Raw genomic sequence first — 24775 nt, 5'->3', positions numbered from 1 at the left:
TTCATGGTCTTCTGTGGCTGCCTTAACTGGGTCATATTTCTCAACAAGGGGTCAGTCTTTTTGCATGGCAAAATTCTTCCTCCTGAATGAGGCTGGGCACCTGGGAGAGTCTGCTTGGAGAATTATATGTTATTGGGTCGGACGCAAACAAGCAGAATGACAGTTAAACCACCTAAGAGGTCTGTGTGCCTCCTTTCGTGGAATGTAGGGGAGGATTATGTCACCCATGAAGCGATCTAAAATTCTCAGTGAGCTGAAGCATCACCAGACAGATGTGGTCTGTCTCCAAGAGTCTCGGTTGTCCTCCACCGAGCATCAAGAATTGGCCAGGCAGTGGGATGGAGAGGTCTTTAGCTCCCCCTCTGCTGGTAAGCGGGGAGGGGTGGAGATCCTTCTTAACAAATCTCTACACTGTACTAGCAAATTGCTTTTTCATGATGATATGGGCCATAATATTGGAGTTCACTTAAATTTGCAAGGAAGGGAGTTGGTTCTAGTGGGAGCGTATGGCCCTACCTCTTTCAATGCTGCTTTTTTCATCAGCTTATTTGCTCTTGCTCACCATACCCTGATTTACCACTGGTTATAGCAGAAGACATGAACACAGTGATGGACCCTGTCCTAAATCATTCTTCAGTTGGTAAACCTTGGGGTGGGAGCACCCATGAGATATTGGCGAATTTCTGTTTGTCACTGGATATGATTGATGAGTGGGAATTTCTGTATCCAGAATAAAGTGACTACACCCATACCTCCAGGGCGCACCACTCCCTTTCCAGATTAGATTATAACTTTGTGAGAAGTTCTTTTTTTCACTACATCTCCTCTGTTGCGATTGGCTCGATGATTTGGCTAGTTCTAGATTTAGAGCCCTAATTTCAGCAGCATGCACAATGGCAGTTTCCCGTCTATCTTTTTTCCTCACCAGATTTCTCATTGTACTTTGTGAGGAACCCCTGAGGGTCAGGAAAGAAGGGATCCAGAAAAGGAGTAAGATGGCTAGGTTTCATACCCTGGATTCCAACTACAAGTCCCAGGATCCTAGGGGCTGGGAAGCCATGCCCCCACAGAGGCATAAATTTCCCAAAAGCAGGAGAAGGGAGGAGGACTACAGTTCCCAAGAACCCCTGTAAAGCCCTGGGGGCAAGCAAAGGGAGCAGCAAGGGAACTACAAGTCCCAGGATCTCGAGGGAAAGAAGGGGGATTGGCTGAGGAGGAATAATCAAGAGGGAGAGGACCAGCTGGGGACCATAAAGGGAGAGGAGCCCATGGAATGGGAGGTGGAGAAAGAGGTCATGGAGGAAATCCAAGCCAAGATGACTGGGGAAGTGAGCCCATGGAGATTGCTGCTCTAACTCAGGTACAAGGGAAGAAGTTGAAAGGCTTCATAACAAACCTTCTTCAAAGCTGGGGGAAGCTTAGAGGAAACGTTAAGCAGCTGTTTCACTCAAGTGGGAAATAGGTGCTGTGCTGTGCCGGTGCCGGAAAGAATATTTGAAGCGGGGGAGTCGGAGAAACTAAACAAATTCTCTGTAACCTTGGAGGATGTAATGGGTCAGTTCAGCAAGCTGAAGAGTAGTAAATCACCGGGACCTGATGGTATTCATCCCAGAGTATTAATAGAACTAAAAATGAACTTGCGGAGCTACTGTTAGAAATATGCAATCTGTCCCTAAAATCGAGTGTAGTACCGGAAGACTGGAGGGTAGCCAATGTTACTCCGATTTTTAAGAAGGGTTCCAGAGGAGATCCGGGAAATTATAGACCGGTGAGTCTGACGTCGGTGCCGGGCAAGATGGTGGAGGCTATTATTAAGAATAAAATTGCAGAGCATATACAAAAACATGGACTGATGAGACAAAGTCAGCACGGATTTAGTGAAGGGAAGTCTTGCCTCACCAATCTAATGCATTTTTTGAGGGGGTAAGCAAACATGTGGACAATGGGAGCCGGTTGATATTGTATATCTGGATTTTCAGAAGGCGTTGACAAAGTGCCGCACGAAAGACTCCTGAAGAAATTGCAGAGTCATGGAATCGGAGGTAGGGTATTATTATGGATTAAGAACTGGTTGAAAGATAGGAAGCAGAGAGTAGGATTGCGTGGCCAGTATTCTCAGTGGAGGAGGGTAGTTAGTGGGGTCCCGCAGGGGTCTGTGCTGGGTCCGTTGCTTTTTAATGTATTTATAAATGACCTAGAGATGGTAATAACTAGTGAGGTAATTAAATTCGCCGATGACACAAAATTATTCAGGGTCGTCAAGTCGCAGGAGGAATGTGAACGATTACAGGAGGACCTTGCGAGACTGGGAGAATGGGCGTGCAAGTGGCAGATGAAGTTCAATGTTGACAAGTGCAAAGTGATGCATGTGGGTAAGAGGAACCCGAATTATAGCTACGTCTTGCAAGGTTCCGCGTTAGGAGTTACGGATCAAGAAAGGGATCTGGGTGTCGTCGTCGATGATACGCTGAAACCTTCTGCTCAGTGTGCTGCTGCGGCTAGGAAAGCGAATAGAATGTTGGGTGTTATTAGGAAGGGTATGGAGTCCAGGTGTGCGGATGTTATAATGCCGTTGTATCGCTCCATGGTGCGACCGCACCTGGAGTATTGTGTTCAGTACTGGTCTCCGTATCTCAAAAAAGATATAGTAGAATTGGAAAAGGTACAGCGAAGGGCGACGAAAATGATAGTGGGGATGGGACGACTTTCCTATGAAGAGAGGCTGAGAAGGCTAGGGCTTTTCAGCTTGGAGAAGAGATGGCTGAGGGGAGATATGATAGAAGTGTATAAATAATGAGTGGAATGGATCGGGTGGATGTGAAGCGACTGTTCACGCTATCCAAAATACTAGGACTAGAGGGCATGAGTTGAAGCTACAGTGTGGTAAATTTAAAACGAATCGGAGAAAATTTTTCTTCACCCAACGTGTAATTAGACTCTGGAATTCGTTGCCGGAGAACGTGGTACGGGCGGTTAGCTTGACGGAGTTTAAAAAGGGGTTAGATAGATTCCTAAAGGACAAGTCCATAGACCGCTATTAAATGACTTGGAAAAATTCCGCATTTTTAGGTATAACTTGTCTGGAATGTTTTTACGTTTGGGGAGCGTGCCAGGTGCCCTTGACCTGGATTGGCCACTGTCGGTGACAGGATGCTGGGCTAGATGGACCTTTGGTCTTTCCCAGTATGGCACTACTTATGTACTTATGTACTTATGTAAAGTAGTGAATGATTTCAGCTGTGGCCAGAAGTCAGACCCGGCTGGAGAAACAGGTAGTGACAAACTGTGTCCAGGAACCTGGCCATGCTGGGGAAGCAGTGAGTGATTTGAACTATGTCCAGAAGTCATGCCATGCTAGGAAGCAGTGAGTCATTTAAACTGTGTCCAGAAGTGGTGCCATGCTGGGGAAACAGTGAGTGACTTGAACTATGTTCAGAACACTGCCATGCTGGAGAAACAGTGAGTGATTTAAAACTGTGTCCAGGAATCAGGCCATGCTGGGGAAGCAATGAATGATTTAAACTGTATCCAGAAACTGTGGCCGGTGTGGGGGAAGGAACAAGGGGTGATATGTGATGTAACCAAGGACTGTGTCTGGAAGAGGAAATGTATTGGCCTTGCTGATGGAATAAAGTGGTTTTAAGCCTATTTTTGGAGTCTGCTTCTGGGAGTACTGTGTCCAGGGAGGGGTCCTTCCAGGGTCAGCCGAGTTCATACCTGCAGGAAGGCCTGAAGGTGGGGGCCTGCTGGCAACTTACTATGGGATGAGTTTGTAGTCCATAACCAGCATCATATAGAAGTTCCATCCTTGTTTTGGCCTACTGACAAGGCAGTCAAGTGAGGCGCCATAGTAGCATATGCCAGCGCTAGAAACAAGTCCATAGCAAAGGGCATCATAGACTTAGAACACGAACTACAAACTGCAAAACTTAAATGCATAGTATGCCCTACCACAGAGGCCTTTGAAAAATTGGCTGCGCTGTGGGCTGCCTTAAATGCTCACATTCATGAACAAGCCTCCCGTATGACCCTGTACTGTAAATTTACATTTTTTCAGCATGGCAACAAGTCAGTATGTCTACCGGCTAATGTCATAAAAACTTGGCGAGGTTCCCAATTTGTTCCCACAATTCAGGGTCCTAATGGGAAAGTGTACACAAAATGATGGTTATAGCACAAGTTTTTTTTACCCATTTGTATGGTGAGCAATCGGGGGGGGCTCCTCCCCTGGCTTCGATTCAAGCCTATCTTCAGAAAATCAGGTATGCCCAAGCTTCTCGATGTGGCTTTGCTAATGCTGAACCAACCTATTACAGCTAAGGAAACCCAAGCAGCTAAGAGTTCTTAATTTATATTCTGCTCCTGGCCCCGATGGATTTTCAGGAGAATATTACAAGCTTATGCAAGCTAAACTTATTAGTCCCCTCACTGATTATTTTGATGCTACTGTGGAGAACCAACAATTCCCTCAACACAATAATTTGGTGCTTATAAGCCTTATGCCAAGGCTGGGTAGGCCCCCAATGCAGCCTTGTTCATACCGTCATAAATCACTTATTAATGTAGACCTAAAGATTTTTTCCCTGTTGTAAAGGGGGCGCTCTTCTACCGCGTGGGGAAGGGAGCCCGCAGGCTCGCTGCTCCTGGATTCCCGGAACAATACTGTGGACACCGGAACTCAGGATGAAGAAAGTTTTATTAGCAGGGGGTTTGCAAATCCATAAACCCTGTTACAGTGTCCATCCGGAGAAAAAAAAGTACAAAACCAAATATAGAACAACAATCCTCAGGATATCTTCTCCTCCCAAAATAAACACAGTCCTTGGAACATAGTCTTTCTACTCACACTCAGGATTTACCAGGCCCAAAGGAATCCTTCAGCCACCTTCAGTTCCACTAGTGTTCAGGCCCCTATGGGGTTTTAATTCTTCCCTATTCAAAAGGTGAAGTCACCGTCCCACAGAGCCCAGCAGGTCTCTTCCACCACCCCATAACTCAAAACAATACATCATTTTCCAATGGCTCTGCCCTGGTCAGTAATAGCCAGCCATCTGCCTTCACCTTTCCCAACTGGTATAACTCTAGGTGGGTGCCGGGATGGCAGTTTCTCCCCCTTCCAACTCTCAGGGCCTTCTTCAGTACCTTCAGGGACTACACAGAGCAACCTTGGCAGACTCCTATTCCATGGAAGCCGGCTCTTCCTCCTTAGGCTGCTCTAGGGCCAGGCTCCTTCCTTCCTCCACATACTCCATGGCCTCTCTCCTTTCATTCACCTCCTATCTCCCCTGGCGATTCAAAGCCTCCAGGAAATCTGCTCTCCCCTTCTCACAGCTGGGGGGAATTATATATTGACGGTGCAGCCAGGGAAACTGAGCTTCATCCTTCCATCTCCCCCTAGTGGAGAAAGGAATACCTTGCTCACCTCGCCTTGAGCCCGGGCTCCCCCTAGTGGGAAGGGAGTTCCATTCCCTATTTTCCGGCCTCCCCTCCTCTCCTCCTCTTACAAGGGCTTCCGGGACCTGTAGTTCAGGACCTGACTGCTTCTTTGGGGAATACAGAATGTTAGCCTTGTCACACCGTATCTTGCGGACTGACTGGTTAGGCTTCTTCCTGATTTAATACATACTGATCAGGTGGGCTTTATGAGGGGACGCAAATCGGTGCTCAATGTTCATAAACTGTTGTTGGCAATGGCATATGAGGAATGGAGGGGGGTGCCTCTCCTATTGACTAGCCTGGATGCAGAGTGCACCTTTGACAGAGTAGTATGGCCTTTCTTATTTGAAACTTTAACTTATGTGGGAATCTCTCAATGGTTCCATTGTGCCGTATCTGCACTTTACTCCGCTCCGAGTGCTTCCCTGCTGGTCAATAGAATCCGAACGGTGGCCTTTCTCATTTGCTGATATTCTTTTCACTATCCTTAGAGCCTCTTTTGTGTACTTTATGGGGTTTGGCAGGGGTACAGGGACATGAGGTTCAGGGTGACACGATCAAACTTCTGGCTTTTGTCGATGACTTACTGGTAATTCTCTCTAAGACCCAATCCTCTCTACCTGCTTTAATATGGGCCATTAATCAATATGGGACCTCTCCGGGTTCCGCTTAAACTTATCAAAGTCTCAGGCCCTTCCTACTCATCCTAGCCTCTAACACAATTGGAGGGGAGACTTCCCTCTTTCCTGGGCATCTGATCATATTAAATATTTGGGGGTCCTGATTCCTGTCACTGTAACTAAGCTTTATGCATATAACGTTCGTCCATTGCTACATAAATTGAGTGGCACCTTGGGTCTCTGGTGCTCCTATCCCATTTCATTGATAGGATGTTTCAATTTGTTTAACATGATTGAAGTCCCACAGTGGCTCTATGTGTTTCAGATGCTTCCTCTATATTTGAAAGTCAAGGATGAGCACCTGTTCCACAGAGAGCTCCATTCCTATCTGTGGCTGGGATGGAGAGCTCGACTCCCAATATCTGTTATTCAGAAGCCCTGAGACCACGGGAGTCTAGGTTTACTTAATATACATTATTTGACAGTGGCCTGTGTAATGAGACACATCAACAATTGATACAGGGGAACATCAAATTTTTCAGTGACTTCATTAGAGATTGCATTGTTTTCTACGAATCACTTCAGTTGGGATCTCCATACTATGCGGGGGCATTCCCACCACAACCTGAAATATAACCTGTTTCTCCAATCTGCATGGGCTGTGTGGTGCTGGCTGTGTTGCAAACACCATTTCTTAGCTGCTGTGATGCCATTTCTTTTCATCAAAGACAATCCTGATTTTCAACCCTGGACTGACTCAATAGATTTTGTCCGATGGAATACAAAGGGGTTTAAGTTTCCTTACCACGTACTTTCGGAGGAAGGGAAAGTCCAACCATTTGTGAACTTACAGTCAACATACTCTATACCAAAATCTGACTATTTTGCCTATTACCAGCTTTGTCATTATGTCCATAAGCTCCCCTTGTAGGATCTGAGTGAAGATGTTCAAGACACCCTTACAGAGGCACTGATATTGGGCTTCCAGAATAGAATGCCTTTGTCTTTTCACCATAAATATGTTCAATATTCGAAGGAGGACTTTGATTTTGTCCAGGTGGCACATCACTGGTTAGAAGACTTGTTCATCAAACTGACTGCGGCTCAGGTCAGAATCTCTATAACTTGCACACAGCACCATTTCAGTAGTCTCCATCTAGAAACAGCAGTACAAGTTTGCACTCTGTTTATACATATCACCTGGAAGGCTCACAATTCACCCCCAATAGACATCTGAGATGCATAAAAACAGGGCTTTTTTGAGGGGGTACTTGGGGGTACTGAGTACCGGCACCTTTTCCATTGTCTGCTAAAATTGATCCTTGGTGTCCAAGTTTTAATGAAAGAGCTCAGGCCCTACACACCAATTCTGCCTAGTCATAGATTCTATGACTGGTTGCAGGGGTAGTGGCTATTGTGGAGTGGGTCCCTCAGTGATCATCCCACCCCTGAAGGGTAGCCTGGCATTTGAGTACCGGCACCTTTTTCACTAGAAATGATGCACTGCATAAAAGTATTACATTCTTGTCATAGGGGCAATTTTTAAGTGATATTTTACAAGCTCACACTTGCATATATGCACAAAAACTCCTTTAGAAAATTACCTCATAAAGGAGGTAGATTTACCCCTGCAAATGACTGTTTTATCTGAACCAGTTTGTGAAATGTACCCATATTGATTATCCAAATCCCCATCTCCTGTTTTACTAAGGTTTGAATTCAATATGAACCAGTCCATGCAGCCCTTGTTTGAAACTCAAAGTGAATGTATTTGAAATGCATTTACATACAACAGAAAAGGGGGTCCAATGGGTTTCAATAATGTCTGATACCCTAGGATCCTCGGCACTATCATTCTTAATCCATCTTGAGCTGAAACATATCAAGGATCATAGTAATTGCCATAAGCCTCAGAAATGCTCATGGATGTTAACAGGAGTAGAAGGCCAAAATACTACTAAGGAAACATGCATTCATCAAAACTAACCTCTCATGTGGCAGTTATGTAGGCCTTTATTCCCAGTTAGGATTAGACGGTAATTTGTAATGTGGACACTCCCTCTTCCACAAGTTACTGGGCTGAGGTCTCCAAACCATTTCATGAAGGCCACTGACAGCAGCTTAAGAAAGGACCTAGGTGGGTCTTAAATGTATTGAAACCTACCACAATTCCTCAAAGGCCACAGAAAAGCTATTGAATGGGAATAATTTGTATTTCCAGGTCTGAAAGAGCAACTAAGAGCTACAAAGTCTTGTATCCATACACAATGTCCTCTGAGTCATTCAGTCCATGGTGCAACACTTTAAACTCAAAAATGTTGCATTAGGGGTATGCAAAAAGACAGACTGTCAACAAATGAAAGGAACACACAGATTGCCTGCCAACTATTCTTGAAAGAATTGGCCAAAACCAAATAGTTTAAAGATTTCCTTCTCATTTCCATAAACCATAGCAAGTCCCAAATTTAGCAGACATTTCTGAAACATCTGCTATTTTTGCCATCTGATTATTTAGAGATTAGATATCCTTAGAACTATAGCATTAAAAGGAAACTATTTTCGGAGAGCAGTTATTCTATTCATCAGCATGACTAATCTCTTTATTAATTGAATAAATCAAGGAGAAAAATGCTCACAAGACCATGTCTGCTGAGAGAAGTCAATCTTGGAATCTCAGGGGTTTGTGTTGACACAAAAATTGGAATACAGACTCAGAGCTAGACTGCACTTCACCCCAGAGATTATATCCTTATTATTCATGTTCATAGACTTTCTGTTGTATTTCATTTGGCAATCGAAAACTCATCTTTATTTTGTATTATAATTCTCCTGTTTCTTTTCCTACTTGTGATCTTTGTACCTCACATGTGAGGATGGAAATAGTAGCCATCTTAGCAAGCTGAGTTTGTTAACCAGTGCCTTCCGGAATGGCGGTTCAAAGCCACCGACATTTTTAACAAGCAATGAATCAAAAAATAATCCAAGCCCAGGCCCTGTCCTCAAAGGGTTTTCTAGCATTTGTATGCCTGTGGAATTAATCCTTATTCCTCAGTCAACAAGGCACTTAAAAAGCAGTGCATGTAACTGCTGACTAGGTACAAACTTACAAATTATCATGAACGATTTTTCCACAGATCACATCTGTTATGATTAAATCTTGGCCTACTTTATGCTTGTTACAAGTCAAAGCACAATAATTCTGAGTATGACATTCAAACTGGATAAGAAATTCTGAATTAGTTATCCCCACTCCCTTCTCCTCCATCCCAATGAATTTATTACATGCCTGTCTTTATGTGTCATACACAAGTGACATATTAATCAATACTGCCATTGGTAGCGTGCATGTGTTACAGCAGTTGTTTACAAATTTAGTATAAAGGCCCTGTTTGATATGCCCCTAATACAAGATTTGTATAAGCTTCAGAATGGAAGCCAGCTGGTAATGACCAGGTAATGCCTTCATAAGAAGAAATATTTATTGGATGCCACCGTTTTATTTAACATTTATTCAGGGCCAGTGCAAGAGTGTTGAATGCCACGGGCAAACCTTTAGCCTTATGTCTCCCCACTCAATTAATTTTCAGGTCCTTAGTCCATTGGGTCCCACCTCCAAGAGTTTGATGATTAAACTCTACAGCAGGGGTTCTCAATGCCCAGCCAGTTAGGTTTTCAGGATATTCACAATGAATATGCATGAGATAGATTTGCATATAATGGAGATAGTGAATGCAAATTTATCGCATGCATTTTCATCATGACTCTCCTGAAAACCTGGCTGACTAGGTTTAGAACTACAGCTCTACAGTTACAATCGCCCTACTTTTTGACATCATGATTGTAAAAATATTAAACTTTGTTTTTCAGGTAAAAATAGGTGCTGATGATTCTTTGAGTTTATATGGTTGTCAGAACTTACTGCTTTGCTTTTACTGCAGCTGCATTTTGCTCCCCTCCTTGCCCCCAGAAGCTGCTCCCTAGGTGACTGCCTGGTCATGCTTAATGATTTGGCTGGCCTAAAATTTATTATTTGTGTATAAATAATGTAATGGTAAACCACTTAGATATTGATTTTGATAGGTGGTATATCAAATAAAGGTGAAACTTGAAACATTAAAATCTGGTCTTATCGTAGCAATACTATGAGGATTTTTACTGGACAGTTACTAGAATTCAAAGCCATTTTGCATTAAAGTGTTTTTAGTTTCTCCAGATAAATATTTGTTACTCACTTTACCTCTATCCTACCCTAACCAACTACAAAAACAAGTTCTAGGGGGCTTGTTTAGCAAGCTGAGGGACCCTTTTACAAAGCAATGGTAAGCCCAATGTGAGCTTACCGCACGCTAAAACTGAATGACCACCGGGCAATATGGCCACCGGTGGTAGTTCCAGGTTACCGTAGGAGCCCTTACCACCATCTCAATGAGTGGCGGTAAGGGCTCCCTGCCGCATGGCCATGCCGTAAGAGTTATCTTACCGCATGGCCATTTTTTTTTGGGGGGGGGACTTTTTACCCGGTGCAGTACAAAGTACCCTGGCACACAGGAAACACGGCCCCCCCGCTGCTACCGCAGGACCTTTTTCCTGCAGCTTAGTAAAAGGACCCCTGAATTAGGCAGCCAATGCAAATTTTACCACATAGTAGATGTTAGCGCAGAACTGCACCAACAGTTACTGCTTGTTAAACCAGCCATCACATTAAAAATCCAACATCAGCTGCTTAACATGGGTAAGGGTGGGCAGCAAGCATGATGGGTGCAGTGAAAGCGAAGCTAGCTGTGATAGCTAGTATAAAAGTCAATGACAAGTATTAGCTATCACAGCTGCACTTAGTACTAGCATTAATGGCAGCCACACTGGCAGCAGTCCAATAATATGGTTGCAGCATTAATGGCAAAGTGTCAAGAAGCCACTACGGTGCAACTGTCACCCCCACCCCAGCCTTCCCCCTCCCCTAGATTCAAATCCCTCCAGCATATAACCTCCTTCAACCCACCCCCCCCCCCAAAAAAAAAAAGCAGACCTCTAGTGGAGAAGTAACCTAGTGGTTAGTGTGCTGAGCTGACATCCAAGGGTGTCTGGTTTAGATCCCATTGCTGTTTCTTGTGATTTGGGGCAAATCACTTAACCCTCCATTGCCTCAGGTACAAAATTAGATTGTGAATGTGAACTCTCCAGGGACAGGGAAATACCTAATGTATATGAATATAATGCACCTAGAGCTACTACTGAAAAAGGTGTGAATAAATCCAAATAAATAAATAACTAGGGTTCATTGGCACCATTTTGAACCCAGGCCAGTTATGGACAGGAGTGCTGGGGACTGCACAAGCCTCAGACCACTGTACTACCAGAAAGACCCGCAGGTAAGTCCTGGCAGGAGATGGAGGTTACTTTTGGTTGGAGGGCACTCTGGGAAAGGTGGGGCTTGAGTGGAGGAGTGGCCTAGTGGTTAGGGTGGTGGATTTTGGTCCTGAGGAACTGAGTTCAATTCCCAGCACAGGCAGCTCCTTGTGACTCTGGGCAAGTCACTTAACCCTCCATTGCCTGCCACATTGAGCCTGCCATGAGTGGGAAAGCACAGGGTACAAATGTAATAAAATAAAAATTGAGGGCCCTTGATCAGAGGGAGGGGAAAGGGATGCTGGTTCAGGAGGTTGGGTTGTGCTGCTATGGAATATCATGACATTTTTATAGTTTGGCTGGCACCACCTTCCCTGCACTGGAAGATAGTATGGGAGCTCCAATGCTGTAGGCCAATGCTTTTTACGCAGTACCCATATAGTAAATGTCTGCCCTGTGAACTAAATGCAAGGCACGTGCTGGAGATGCCTCCTGTATTTACCCTTTGGCTTTGCACTTACCACACCTAAACATTTGCAGTTACCCCTAAATTCTATAAATGGCGCACAAAGTTAGGCATGCAATTGGGTGTACACTTATAGAATAGGGCCAGTTAGGCTAATTGGCACTAAATTGGAGATAAATACCAATAATTGGTATTATCAAGCACTAATTGGCACTCATTTTCAGTTGCATGTGTAGCAGCCTTACAACCTTGTTCTATAAACAGCGTGACTACCTTCTCTCATGCAGAAATGCACAGGGAGTGTTAACATCTGAACCTGTGCGTCTTTATGAAATAGCTTCCTGAGGCAAAAGTAACTTTATGTTTGTATATGTTGGTAGGTCTAGGTGCATATGTCCTCACCCATTCTCTACCCCCAGGGATTCCTACACGTCTATCACAGAATTCCTGCCAGTTTCTATATATTGTGCCTAGCATTCTGCGCTGAAATCTAAGCATATTCCATAACAACACGTGTAAATTAATCAGCATTTTTAGCAGCACTTAACAATGAAAATGAGCAATAATTAGAATTTACATGCATAACTCACTAAGCCTATTCTGTAATGAACTGCGCCTAAATTCTAATGCATGCAGTTCAAAAGGGGTGTGGCCATGGGTGAAGTTAGGATCCAAAGAGGTGAATTGGATTAGGAACTGATTGACAGACAGACACCAGAGGGTGGTGGTTAATGGAATTCACTTGGAGGAAGGAAAAGTGAGCAGTGGAGTGCCTCAAGGATCGGTGCTGGGGCCAATTCTGTTCAATATATTTGTGATCAACATTGCCAAAGGGTTAGATGGTAAGGTCTGCCTTTTTGTGGATGATACCAAGATTTGTAACAGCGTGGACACGCCAGAGGGAGTGGAAAACATGAAAAAGGATCTGTAGAAGTTAGAAGAATGATCTAATGTTTGGCATTTAAAATTTAATGCACAGAAGTGCAAAGTGATGCACTTAGGGAGTAGAAATCCAAGGGAGACATATGTGCTAGGCAGTGAGGCTGGTACCCTAGCTGAGATAACCTTTAACCATTTCTCTGACCTCATGTGCAACTTTCTTTAAATTAGTAACCTTATTTTCTAACTCCTCTTACCTTCTTACCTATCTATAGTGCCCTTTTACTGAGTGGCGGTAAGCCCAACGTGGGCTTACTGCTCGCTCTTCTGGGACTACTGCTGACACAATGTGGATGTCGGCAGTAGTCCCGCCCTGATTTATAGAAACTGGCAGAAAGCGTCTGCATTTGTATATGTTGGTAGGTCTAAGTGCATATGTCCTCACCCATTCTCTACCCCCAGGGATTCCTACACATATATCACAGAAAAGTAAAGCTACTTGTGCCTCAGGAAGCTATTTCATAAAGACGCACAGGTTCAGATGTTAACACTCCCTGTGCATTTCTGCATGAGAGAAGTTATAGAAAAAGGTTGTAAGAGTTCTCTTACCATGTGGCCATGTGTGTCTGGGGGCTTTTTACCCGCTGTGATAAAAAAAATCCTGGTGCGCGGGAAAAACGGCCTCCGCCACTAGTGCAGGGACCTTTTAATCACAGATTAGTAAAAGGACCACTATCCTGCTTATAATTGAACGAGAAAAACGCCCAAGTTCCGACCTAAATCGGGAGATGGACGTTTATCTCACAAAACCGAATAAAGCGGTATAATCGAAAGCAGATTTTTGGACGTTTTCAACTGCACTCCGTCGTGGATGCGGACAAAGTTGATGGGGGCGTGTCAGAGGTGTGGCGAAGGCGGAACTGGGGCGTGGTTATCTGCCGAACAAAGATGGGCGCATTTCACTGATAATGGGAAAAAAGTATGCGTTTTTAGCTAGAATTTAGGACACTTTTCCTGGACCCTGTTTTTTCACGAATAAGGCCCCAAAAAGTGCCCTAAATGACCAGATGACCACTGGAGGGAATCGGGGATGACCTCCCCTGACTCCCCCAGTGGTCACTAACCCCCTCCCACCACAAAAAAATGATGTTTCACAACTTTTTATTTTCACCCTCAAATGTCATACCCAGCTCCCTGGCAGCAGTATGCAGGTCACTGGAGGAGTTGTTAGGGGGTGCAGTGGACTTCAGGCAGGTGGACCCAGGCCCATCCCCCCTACCTGTTACAATTGTGCTGCTTAATGCTTATTAGTCGTCCAACCCCCCCAAACCCACTGTACCCACATGTAGGTGCCCCCCTTCACCCCTTAGGGCTATAGTAATGGTGTAGACTTGTGGGCAGTGGGTTTTGAGGGGGATTTGGGGGGCTCAACACACAAGGGAAGGGTGCTATGCACCTGGGAGCTCTTTTACCTGTTTTGTTGGTTTTGTAAAAGTGCCCCCTAGGGTGCCCGGTTGATGTCCTGGCATGTGAGGGGGACCAGTACACTACGAATCCTGGCCCCTCCCACGAATAAATGTCTTGGATTTATTCGTTTTTGAGCTGGGCGCTTTCATTTTCCATTATCGCTGAAAAACAAAAACGCCCAGCTCATACATTGTTGAATAAAACATGGGCGTCTATTTTTTTCGAAAATATGGTTCGGTCCGCCCCTTCACGGACCCGTTCTCGGAGATAAACGCCCATGGAGATAGGCGTTTTCGTTCAATTATGCCCCTCCATATGTTCCATCTTTACTTATACCCTACATTGTCTACTAAAATGTTCTATTACGTATTGTGTTGACATTGTAAGTAGTATACTGTTATGATTCTACTGAGACAAGCAGAGCTGACGTCTGAAGCAGCAGACGTCAGAAGTCAGACCTTATTTAAACTTACCTCTCCCTACTGTGGACGCTCTAGCATTAATTCCTGTCAGCTGAGCTCTGGTTCTCTTACTCTGTCTGTACTTGTGCCACAGTGTGTATTTGGAGGAGTTTTGTTTGCTCTCCTTTTGTTTGTGGTCTCCGTATGTTTGTGTGCGTTGTAACCAGCGTGACCTTGATTGCTTCTCTGCAGTACAGCTGGGTCTGTCTTCTGCCTCGTTTCTCCCTTCTTCTGTTAGGCAGCCTTTCTGTCTGTGGTAAGCTTGTTCTTACTTTGTTTATTCAAGTTTCCCTTTACTCAGTGTTAACCCTTTATGTGCAGAACTTGATATTTGCCTTCTGTGAGTCCTGCTTCTGTTAGGCAGCCTTTCTGTCCATGGTAAGCTCATTCCTACTTTGTTTAAGTTTCCCTTTACTCAGTACATAAGTACATAAGTAGTGCCATACTGGGAAAGACCAAAGGTCCATCTAGCCCAGCATCCTGTCACCGACAGTGGCCAATCCAGGTCAAGGGCACCTGGCACGCTCCCCAAACGTAAAAACATTCCAGACAAGTTATACCTAAAATGCGGAATTTTTCCAAGTCCATTTAATAGCGGTCTATGGACTTGTCCTTTAGGAATCTATCTAACCCCTTTTAAACGCCGTCAAGCTAACCGCCCGTACCACGTTCTCCGGCAACGAATTCCAGAGTCTAATACACGTTGGGTGAAGAAAATTTTCTCCCGATTCGTTTTAAATTTACCACACTGTAGCTTCAACTCATGCCCTCTAGTCCTAGTATTTTTGGATAGCGTGAACAGTCGCTTCACATCCACCCGATCCATTCCACTCATTATTTTATACACTTCTATCATATCTCCCCTCAGCCGTCCTATTCTCCAAGCTGAAAAGCCCTAGCCTTCTCAGCCTCTCTTCATAGGAAAGTCGTCCCATCCCCACTATCATTTCGTTCGCCCTTCGCTGTACCTTTTCCAATTCTACTATATCTTTTTTGAGATACGGAGACCAGTACTGAACACAATACTCCAGGTGCGGTCGCACCATGGAGCGATACAACGGCATTTATAACATCCGCCACACCTGGACTCCATACCCTTCCTAATAACACCCAACATTCTATTCGCTTTCCTAGCCGCCAGCCAGCACTAATGAGCAGAAGGTTTCAGCGTATCATCGACGACGACACCCAGATCCCTTTCTTGATCCGTAACTCCTAACGCGGAACCTTGCAAGACGTAGCTATAATTCGGGTTCTCTTACCCACATGCATCACTTTGGCACTTGTCAACATTGAACTTCATCTGCCCACTTGCACGCCCATTCTCCCAGTCTCGCAAGGTCCTCCTGTAATTGTTCACATCCTCCTGCGACTTGACGACCCTGAATAATTTTGTGTCATCGGCGAATTTAATTACCTCACTAGTTATTCCCATCTCTAGGTCATTTATAAATACATTAAAAAGCAACGGACCCAGCACAGACTCCCTGCGGGACCCCACTAACTACCCTCCTCCACTGAGAATACTGGCCACGCAATCCTACTCTCTGCTTCCTATCTTTCAACCAGTTCTTAATCCATAATAATACCCTACCTCCGATTCCATGACTCTGCAATTTCTTCAGGAGTCTTTCGTGCGGCACTTTGTCAAACGCCTTCTGAAAATCAGATATACAATATCAACCGGCTCCCCATTGTCCACATGTTTGCTTACCCCCTCAAAAAAATGCATTAGATTGGTGAGGCAAGACTTCCCTTCACTAAATCCGTGCTGACTTTGTCTCATCAGTGTTAACCCTTTATGTACAAAGCTTGATATTTACCTTCTGTGAGTCCTGCTTCTATTTGGCAGCCTTTCTCTGGTGTCTGCCTTATCTCTTTCTGTACTCTTGTGTGCCTACTTCTTTCCTGTCCTTATTTGAAAGCAGCCTTTTCCTTCAGTCTGTCTTTCCCTGTTTAGCCATTCCTGTGGAGCTTCACTCTTGTAGATTCCGTGTCCCATTCTGTCCCAGCTTTCCCTTTTTCCCTGTGGGCTTTGCCCTCCACTACTTGAGTTTTGGTGTAGCCTTTGTTTGTATTCTCTCCCTCTGGTCGTAGTCTGTATCTGCCAGTTTTGTCTGTCGCCCTTCCCTTTGTGTCTGGCTGATGCTATGTGCGTTGCTTGAGCTCCAGTCCCTTCATTGACCCCTCATTGTTCTTTTCCCTTCCCTAGTGTATGATTCAGTTCCAGTTCGACCGTGAGGCCTGTACACTTGGACTCTGTACGAGTGGGTTCCAGATCAGCCTTGCGGCCTGCCTGAGTGGTCTATCTCCCTTTTCTGGTGTCCTGAGTGTGTGGGGCTTTGTGGACCGTGGTATTGCTTAGCGCCTGTTAGGTCTACCCTGGGCCTTGACCAAGGTCCTTCCTAAGCCTCGGCCTAGGCACAAAGTCTCATGATCAGATTAACATATACTATGCCATACTTTGTACTTTGTGAATATTTTTACTGCTGTAATTGTCTATTGCTTACGTTTGATTTATTCTTACTGTACACCACCTTGAGTAAATCCTTTCAATAAGGTGGTAAATAAATCCTAATAAATAAATAAGTAAGCATCCTCAAAAACTTCACCAAAAAGTCATAACTGCTCTGAAGCATTTGTGGCCCTTCCATGGATATGTGCGCATTTTATAATATACTTAATGTCTCATGCAACTTCACCTCCAGTTGCATCTGCACAAATACTGGGGTATTCTATAAATTCAATGTTAGCTGCTAATTCCACGCCCAACTTTCAGCACAGAAAAGCAAAGCGCTGAAATAGGGTTGAAATGCAGATTAGAGCAGAAATACACTTATGTGCCCGGTTACAGGATAGCATCTAACTGTATCCACATGCAATTGCAAAGGAAGCGTTCCCATGGGAGGAGCATGGGCAGGTTGGAGCATTAATGAAAATTGTACGCAGTTTTATAGAATGTGCGCCCAACTTGTGCGCCAGGATTTACACCTGGTTTCAGTTGATGTAAGTCCTTGCACCATAGCTGGTCATGGAGCGCCCTTTATAGAATAGCACTGGGTGCCATTTTTTTTTGGCACCCACATTAATGAATCCAGCCCATACTGGACTAGATTCAATAAACGGAACCGAAATTTGGACACTGAAAAATCCACATGGAGCGCTATTCTATAAACAGTGCTCCGAGTTGCATGCCATTTATAGAATAACGCTTAGGGCCAATTTCTGTTCCAGACTTTGTGGATGAGGATTTACACCAACTGAAACCTGGTATAAATTCTAATGTGTAAGGTAGGCATGGATCCCTGGTATTCAATAATACTGTGTGCATCTTTAGTGAATGTCTCTGACCCACCCATGCCCCCTCCCATGGCCAAACCCCCTTTTGAGTTGCACACATAAGATTTGCATGCAGATCTTTATAGAATAGCAAGATGCACACATAAATCCAAATTGTTGCCAATTAATGCCAATAATTGATAGCACCTAATTATTGACACTAATTGGCTCGTTAGCTAACTTAGTTGCACATGCATCTCAGAATAGCGAGCAGTTTTGTACATGTAAATTTGCACGCCATTTGTAGAATCTGGGGAACTGTCTAAAAATGCACGCTGTGCATTAGCCATTCTTTCTTGATGCATGAATACCCTTGGGCAATTCCCTAGGCAGCTATTTCTGCAAGGCTTATAAAATTACCCCTATAAGGTCATTTTCAGAATCAATTTCCATGTATCATGCTGTCAAAAAATCAACAAGCAAAGTAGATGGCATGTGCTTGCTTGAGCAAAAAACATTGCAGTTCAAAGGAATTTCAAAACATCTGTATGCCATATTTAATATGTTGCTAGGGTCCACCTTAGGAGTCAGCACTCAAGAAAAAGATCTAAGTGTCATTGTAGACAATGCACTGAAATCTTCTGCCTATCGTGCGGCGGCGGCCAAAAAAGCTAACAGAATGCTAGAAATTATTAGCAAAGGGATGCAAAATAAGACCATTATGCCTCTGTATCACTCCATGGTGCAACCTCACCTTGAGTATTGTGTTCAATTCTGGTTGCCATATCTAAAAAAAGATACAGTGGAATTAGAAAAGTTTTGAAAATAGCGACAAAAATGATAAAGGGGATGCAACTCCTCCCATATGAGGAAAGGCTAAAAAGGTTAGGGCTCTTCAGCATCGAAAAGAGACGACTGAGGGGGGATATGATTGAGGTCAGTAAAAAGTCAGGAACAGCAAACAGGAAAAACCTCTACATCAAATCGCCCAATCAGGCAAGAGTAGAGGCTGACCAAAGGACAAATCTAATGCTCGAGATAGTGCTAAACAGATGTTTTATTTCTTGATTGGAAAAAAGGGCCCGACACAAGCCATGTTTTGGCATCACAAAAGGCCTGCCTTAGGGGTTACAATAGGAATTGAAGAAGTATTCTGAATAAACAAAATTGCCTGAAGGCATCCGCTCAAGAGAAAATATTGCACAACCAGCATTCACTAAGGGAGTCCGCAGTGTTCAACGTTTCCGGAGGATGTGGCAACAGCAGTTAGTGTATCTGGGTTAAAAAAAAATGTTTGGACAAGTTCCTGGAGGAAAGGTTCATAGTCTGTTATTGAGATGGAGAAGGGGGAGAGCCACTGCTTGCCCTGGGATTGGTAGCATGGAATGTTGCTACTAATTGGGTTTCTTCCAGGTTCTTGTGACCTGGATGGCCACTGTTCGAAGCAGGATACTGGGCTAGATGGACCATTGGTCTGAACCAGTATGGCTGTTCTTATGTTCTTATGTAATAGTCATCAGTTCCCCCCCCCCCCCCCCCCCACCAAAAAAAGATAAGTTAATTATTTTGTAAATACAAAGTAACAAAGTTAAAACAAATTATAGTACAAAAATGAGTTTTTGAGAAATAAACACAAAAATTTTTATATGGACTGGTGAAGATAAAGTGATTGGTGTTCACCAACCAGTTGAAACATCTCACCATAGATGAAGGTTAATACACTGGTGTATATGAGTGTTGTTAATACTCTAATGTATATTAGTGTTGTATATTTAATACAGTGCCATTATTTTATTTAGTTATTAATGTATTTAATAGGATTTATTTCCTGCCTTTTTCAAGAAATTCACCCAAGGCGATGTACAGCAAGAATAAGTTGAACATAGGTAAAAGCCAATTACATCAGTAAAAATATTCAAATAACAGTTGAAACTGCAAGTTAAGTTACTGTACACCGCCTTGAGTGAATTCCTTCAAAAAGGCGATAAATAAATTCTAATAAATAATAATAATGAATAAATAAAATGGATCTTTTACTAAGGTACACTAGTGTGTTTAGCTCACACTAAAAATCAGGTGATTCTAAACAATGAGACACCCATTATATTGCTATGGGCATCTCAACATTTAGCAGTAGCTGATTTTTAGCACAAGCTAAAATGCTAGTGCACCTTAGTAAGTGACCCCCCTTAGGGAGATATATAACACTTTACAATGAATAATTTTTTATTTCTTTTTGTTTGTTTCAGCTTTTTTGCAAAGATACGTTAGAGTGGGTTTGGATGTATCCCCTTGCCCTCAGTGGATGTATGCACTTATCTGTGAGTTAAGTCAGAGTAAGCTTCAGGAGACCCAAGAATTTAGTACCGAGACCCAATCATTCTGATGCGGTCACAGTCATGTCAGTTTGTGGTTGTGGGTAAGTCAAGAATTAAACAGACAGCCCTTTCCAGGTTCTTTCATTCTCTGGCACTGTAAGAGTTTGTTTTATTGCACTTTGTTAAGATTCTAGAGCAGATTTCCCCCTAGACCATAGTGGAGAATAAATTATGATGATATAAGTTATGGAACTATTAAGATGGTCTCAGAATTTAATGTCACTTCCTGCAACCTGCTTAATTTGAAGGCAGACATGGTACAATATCTTTCAAATAAATATCTGCATACATCACTCTAGAGAGTTTATATTCTAACCATCAGTTTGAATACATTTCGGAAGGACTAATGCGATTTTCTTATGAATCAATTTTCCTTTGGATATGGAGGGTAAATAATCTCATTTTTAAGTACTGCATAACATCTTGAGTATTTTTACATTCTAGTTCCACACTGATGCGAACCTCGAACATGTTTTCTTCAGAGAAAAAGCAAATGGGGGGGGGGGTGGTAGTGCGGTGCAGTTTTTGAGAGAGGACAGATTGGGAAAGGGTTTTAATCAAGTGACCTGAAGTAATTAATAATTGAAAAGACCTTTTATCATTGTAAGAGCTAAAGCATTAAAATTGGGAACTTATGCTACAAACAGAACCAATTTTTTAAAAATATTTTTGCTCCTTAATTAAAGTCAAAACTCTCTTTGCTCAGGGATACAAGGAGAAAGCAGCAGCCGACCAACAAACTGAAGTAATTTCATTCCTGAGGCTCCACTGCATGCCCCAAAGTATTCTCACTGTTTGTATTTCTCTCCAGTGGCGTAGCCACAGGTGGGCCTGGGTGGGCCAGGACCCATCCACTTAGGGCTCAGGCCCACCCAACAGTAGCACATGTTTAGTGGTAGCTGGTGGAGATCCCAAGCTCCGCCAGCTGAAGACTTCTCCCTGATGGTAATGAAAACGCTACTGTCCATGATACTGACATCTGTGCATGCTCAGTTTTCAGCTCATGCCTGTTGCAGACTGCCAAGGTGGAAAGACGCATTTCCTGCCAACTGAGATATCTTTTGGTGGTGGTGGGGGAGAACATTTGATGCCCACCCACTTCTTGCCTAGGCCCACCCAAAATCTGTTGTCTGGCTACGTCCCTGTTTCTCTCTCTCGCTCTCTCTCTCTCTCTCTCTCTCTCTCATATATATATATATATATCCTGACCTTATAAATAAGGGAACCATTTAGCCATAAGAGGTACAGAGAAAGCACACTAAAGGGCCCTTTTTCAGATAGGCGGTAAGCCCAACAAAGGCTTACCGCTCGCTCTTCTGGGACTACTGCCGGTCCAACTTGGCCACCGGCAGTAGTCCCGCCCTAAGCATGCGCCATTGCCAGAGGAAAAAGAAAAGCCCGTAAATGGCTTGCGTGATGACAACCTAGTGGTAATCGGGCTTCACCACGCACTGCCAGGTTAGCGCGGGAGCCCTTATTGCCACCTCAATGAGTGGCAGTAAGGGCTCTCTGCCGCATGGCCATGCAGTAAGAGTTCTCTTACCGCATGGTCATGTGTGCTGGGGGCTTTTTTTACCTGCTGCAGTAAAAAGGGGCCCGGCACGCGGGAAAAAAGGGCCCGCACTGCTAGTGCAGGGCCCTTTCTCCCGCAGCTTGGTAAAAGGACCCCTAAGGGCCCTGTATACTAAGCCACGCTGTAGGTGCGCAAACTTTCTAGCATGCACTAAAAACTAGCTAGAGACACCCATATGAATATAATGGGTGACCCTATTGTTAGTGCACACTCATTTTTAGCACGGGCTAAAAAGTTAGCGTACCTACAGCGCGGCTTAGTAAACAGGGCCCTTAATTTTCTTCTGCGTTGCTACTGCAGTTCCTTCTGAGAGCGAAGCGGGAGCGACAAGTGAGGAGCAGAAAAGAGAAACAAAGGAACAAGATTAGAGACAGTAAAGGAGAACAGAATAAAACAGGAAAAGAAGTCAAAAGAAGAACAACCTTGGTTCGGCTACTGTTTAGGGGCATGTTAAGAAATGGACTTAGCACATTTTAACGCAGAACTTTCCTGTGTGCTAAGTCCATTTCTAATGCAGCCCCAAAATAGGGCTCTCTTATTTTTTATTTTAGCAGGTCCCATTGTAAGTTTTCCATTAGTACTTCAGTCATGCAAAAATATCATCATGGAAGCCCTTACTGCTCCTGCGTTAGGTCTGTGTTATCCAGTAAGTATGCTGTAATGTGAACACGCTAGCTGAATAACACTTCCACGCCCCTCCCCAAAAAATTGCAAACTAAGACACTGTAAAATACTTTAACCTGATTTATAGTAAGCTTTTTTTCCCCATATTAATCATGTATTAGCACTTAGGGACCCTTTTACTAAGTTACGGTAAGCATCCCGCAGTTGTTTTTGCACTTGCTAAAAAATAATTTTTTTAGTGCTGGGAAGAGTAGCTGTGCTACATTGCCATGCTCTAACTGATTAGCGGTAAGCATCTCTGCGTGCCCAACGCGTGCCAAAATGAAGTTACCGCTCGACTACCACGTGGCTCTTGCAGTAATTTCATTTTTGGCACGTGTCCGATACATGCGTCTGAGAAATATTATTTATTTTTGGGCAAACGTAACGGACGCATGCCAAGTGGCATTTGACATGCATAGGTCATTACCGCCTGGATTCTTTACCGCTGTCAATGGCTAGTGGTAAGGTCTCAGACCCAAAATGGACGCGCGGCAATTTTTTATTTTGCCGCATGTCCGTTTTTGGCAAAAAAAAAGCATTTTTTTGTAGGTGTGCTGAAAAATAATTCTGTGTCTGCTCAAAACATGCGTCTACACTACCGTGTGACGCTGACCTGTCCAGATTTCTTTAACCTGATATTGTTCTGCTATGTATTCTGAAAAAGTTTGTTTTGCTCTGATTTAGCATACTAAAATGGATTTCGATTGCACCAAAACCATATAGGGGAGCAGTTAACAAGCTGCAGTGAAATATCATATCTTACTGGAGTTTTGCCTACTGCAGGAGTCACTAAACCTGTGGTAACCACAGGCTTGTAACTCTCATGGGAAATGAATTACATTACATGATCAACCTTGCAAGCTGTTACTCTTCTCCCAGGGAGCTTCTTAAAGGGGTCAGTGCTGCACAAGTAGCATGTGGACCTGTACCCCCCTCCCCCAAGGGCTGCTCCCAGACCTCCAACAAGACTCCCCCAACCCCCTAAAGGCAGCTGCTGAACTCTCCAACCTCCCTTAAAGGTCCTCCCCTGTTGATGTACCAAGAAGATTTTCAGGGAGCTGGAGGGTCATGTTGGGTTGGGGAGCAGGGTCTGCATGTCACTTTCCGCAGCACTGACCCCTTTAAGATGTTGCCTGGAAACCCTGCACTGCACATTAAGGGCCAGATTCTATAAACAGCGCTGAAAAATTGGCACAGTAAAAAAAAAAAATAGCCGCTAAGCATAATTCTATAAAAGTTGTGTGCCATTTATAGAATTACGCCTAGCAGCATTTTCTGTGCCATGTAAATAACCTGCCTAAATTTCCTCACCATTTGCAGAATATGCCTAGCCAGTTTCCAGTCCTTTATAGAATCTGCCTACATTTCCATATCGTTTATAGAATCGGTAAAATATCCGCACTGATCTTTCAGTTATGACTTGAGATTGGGATGTAATGATGTTGTGCACACGGGGACAATGAGAAAAATGTCATCCAGACTTTGGCAGCCAAATTTCTCTGCCCATTATACCTTGCTATTGGCCAGGCTGTTCCTAACCAAGGGGCCCTTTACTAAGGTACACCGAAAAATGGACTGCACTAGTGTAGGCGTGTGTTTTGGGCACACGCAGATCCATTTTTCAGTGCGCCTGTAAAAAAAGGCCTTTTTAAACATTTTTGCCGGAAATGGATGTGCGGCAAAATAAAAATTGGCGCTTGTCCATTTTGGGTCTGAGACCTTACCACCAGCCATTGACTTAGCGGTAAGGTCTTACATGTTAACCGTGCAGTAATCGTCTACGTGTTTAGAATGACGATTACTGCCCGGTTTCTGGCACATGCCAGAAAATAAGAATTATTTTCCGGTACAAGTAGCGGACGTGCGTTAAAAATGAAATTACCACAAGGGCCACATGGTAGCCAGACGGTAGGTGCATAGGCGCCTACGTGGCTTAGTAAAAAGTCTCCCAAGGAGCAATGCTATTTTATCCTCCCAGGCTACAGGAAAAGATTATACCTGAAGTACAGGAGGGCCTGGGAACATTCACTACTAATGTTCCTGATTGCATTAGTCAGCTGTTCTTGGGGCAGGTCAGAGTAAGGTGACTGGTTCATGGTGACAGGAGCTAGCGCTGGAATTTGAACTCAGAAGCATAGCCACAGACCAAGGAGAGTGGAGAGGTGTGCGCCCCCCCCCCCCCCTTCAAGCTACATCTCTGTTTG

Source organism: Microcaecilia unicolor, chromosome 6 (genome assembly GCF_901765095.1).
Source record: "Microcaecilia unicolor chromosome 6, aMicUni1.1, whole genome shotgun sequence".
Lineage (NCBI taxonomy): Eukaryota > Metazoa > Chordata > Amphibia > Gymnophiona > Siphonopidae > Microcaecilia > Microcaecilia unicolor.
This window is presented reverse-complemented; position numbering follows the sequence as displayed.